This window comes from Lolium perenne, chromosome 3, assembly GCF_019359855.2.
Source record: "Lolium perenne isolate Kyuss_39 chromosome 3, Kyuss_2.0, whole genome shotgun sequence".
NCBI lineage: Eukaryota > Viridiplantae > Streptophyta > Magnoliopsida > Poales > Poaceae > Lolium > Lolium perenne.
The window spans coordinates 106913358-106916657 of NC_067246.2; positions in this window are offsets into that span (position 1 = coordinate 106913358).

Genomic DNA, 3300 nt, shown 5'->3' on the forward strand with positions numbered 1-3300 from the left:
CTGGTGGAGTACTCCATATTTATGTGCCTTAAATATATTTTGTTTGATTCCGATTGCAATTTAATTATAATAAAGCTAGCTTGTTTGACCAATGCATTGGTGTGTTTCTTTGAAGCGTTTGTGGTTTGAAAGCACACCAACATGTGGCACCAACATTCCGCTGGGCCACAAAAGGATATCGGCATATGTGCCCCGTGACGAAGATGATGTTCTGGATCCCTCATATGGCCAGAAGCTTCAGCCCTCACCAGATATATTGACATCTAAGGTCCTAGTTCCTCCATGTCGTTGCGCCTTATCATATATACGAGTCAGCTTCACGTGCTTTTCACTTTATGAATATACTGTTCGAATTTTGCAACTTATTTTTCTATTTTCTTTGTTCCTTAAATGATATCTTAATTTTGTCAAAATTCGTGTTTATCTGGACATATTTTGCAACTTATTTCGTAAGATAGTGGGAGCACGTTTACTGGTAGTGCTAGCACTGTATGCATTGCCCGTGGAGGCAATGCCAGTGAGCTGCTCGCGACATGCTTTCCTGAATGACCATGTTTCGTTTTTACCAGGGTAAAACTAAGATGCTTAACCGGGGGCCTCTGGATGGAGCCATAAACTTCCCGGGCACAGAAAAATCATTGCCAGACCTTCGAACCTCTAGACCTAACAGGTCAAGCTACAGAATGTTGCGGGAATCACTCGATGATGTAGATGAAGCACCTAGAAGAGCTACGCCTGCAAGGAAGTGTCGTATAACAAAACCTAGCCCTGAGCCAAAGATATCATGTCGTTAGAATAGTCCACTTACTGAAGGTAAGTTGTAGCACATGGTGCTTACTACACTTAGATTGTTGTACTGTAAAGTGCTAACATTCATTTAGGTTAGCTCTTGTTGCACGATGACCACATGCTTCTTGCCTCCTCTGTTTGTTTATATTTTTCATATATTGATGCTACAGAACAAGACCTCCTCCATCCTACTAACAAAGGAAAAGTACTCAGCAGGTTGCCCCGATCGCGGCGTGGCAAACTGCCAATCGTCATTCCAAGAGGGAGGACAAGGCCGGAGTCAGCTCTCATTGCTGCCGAGTTTGCAACTGAATGCAACATTGCAATCAGGAACCACGTGCCTGTGCGCACGCGTTGGAAGGACTACACTGAAGACACTGGGCTCCTCGGTGACTTTATTGGCAAAGTTGCTGTTAGTACATACTGCATTCCTTTCCGCGTTGTTTGTCAAGCCTTTAATTGATAAGGGGTGGCCCGATCTTCTCAGTAAGCGAGGTGGATGGTGATGAACACGCGATGAACACAGCGGAGATAACTTGATGATAACTTGTATGACGCAACAAGATCTCTCGATTGGTTCCTGTCGCCAGATGCAACATCTCTCAACCCTGCAAGATATTCACAACTCCACACACTTGCGCACGTATCCGCCGACCACGAAGCGGTAAGTTGCAACCGTCTAATTCCCAATGGAACAACAGATCACACAAGACTTTCAGAGATTCCACACCAAATCAAAGCAATCAGGTGTAGAGATTCAATAGAGTTGCAAAGCAAACAACTATGAACTAGGGTTTATCTTAAACGTGGTCTAAAGCAACTTGGGAGCATCCCAGGGACTTATATAGGCGCCTGGGACGACCTCAGGTCGAAAATGTACGAAAATAACCGACCCAGTATAGATCTGGTCGAGACAGACTCGGACACGGCCGGCCTGGGGGCCGGTCGACCGGGTCTGGGACCGGCCGGTTCGGTTCAAACCGGACCTGGCACCGGGTGGTGACCGGGCGAGGCTTCCGGGCTTACTGGATAGTGCCCGGTTGGCACAAGGGCCACAGCCGGTTTGGACCGGACGGAACCGGCGCGGGTTCCGGTCAGACCGGGCCTGGGACCGGATGGTCCGGTGGCACGGCCGGTCGGGTCGGATCTGGCACCGGCCTGGACAACATCTTCTCCTCTCGCGCATTCCTCCCGCTCCTCCCTCGCGCGTCCATGGGATGTCTTCATATCCAGCTCCATGTCCAGCTTCACGTCCATCTTCTGGTCCAGCTGCTCCTCTCCTCCTCGTGCGATGCTTGGTTCCTCCTCATACCTGATCATACATAAGTAATACGACTTAGGCAGTATAAAGTTCTCATCGATCAAAGTATCGTTTAGGAACAAGTTCACCTGTTGTTTAAGTAGCTTCGCACGAGCTCGTGTCATTGGTCCAATCCTAACTTCATTGGACTTGAGCTTCACAGCAGGATCATCTTCAGCTTGTAATGACGGAGGTAGTAGTGAGGTAGGGATGTCCTCGTCATCTCCCCCCCTTCAAAAGGCGTCGATCTCGACGCTCCAAGGTCTTCTCCGTCATATGGTGTCAAACCAGCAACATTGAAAGAAGTACTGACACCAAACTCATCTTCTGGAAGATCTATCGAGTATGCATTATCATTGATCTTAGCAGGCACTTTGTAAGGACCAGCACCACGAGGAAGCAACTTGGACTTCCGTAGTTTCGGGAACCTATCCTTGCGAAAGTGTACCCAGACCATATCACCAGGCTTGAACAACATCTCCTTGAGCTTCTTGTTCATCCTTGCAGCATTGCTCTTGCCTTTCTTCTAGATCAACTCTTTAGTCTTCACATGAATCTTTTTCACAAAATCTGCCCTCTTGGATGCCTCCATATTAACTCTCTCATGGATGGGTAGAGGCAACAAATCAAGCTGAGTAATGGGTTTGAAACCATACACCACCTCAAAAGGACACAGCTCTGCGGTAGAATGTACCGCCCTGTTGTAAGCAAACTCCACATGCGGCAAACACTCTTCCCACTCCTTCAGTTTCTTCTTGATCATGGATCTCAACAGTTGTGACAAGGTTCTATTCACCACTTCAGTTTGCCCATCAGTTTGGGGATGACAAGTAGTGCTGAAAAGCAGCTTCGTCCCCAGCTTCTTCCAAAGCGTTTTCCAGAAGTAGCTCATAAACGTCACGTCACGATCAGAAACAATAGTCTTCGGGACTCCATCTAGACGTACAATCTCCCTGAAAACAGGTTAGCAATATGCGACGCATCGTCGCTCTTGTGGCAGGCAATAAAGTGTGACATCTTAGAGAATCTATCCACTACCACAAATATAGAATCATGACCTCTTTTAGTACGCGGAAAACCCAACACAAAATCCATACTTATATCTTCCCATGGTGTAGTAGGTGTCGGTAACGGAGTGTACAAACCGTGAGGCTTCAGCTTGGACTTGGACTTGTTGCAAGTAATGCACCTCTTCACATACCTATCCATGT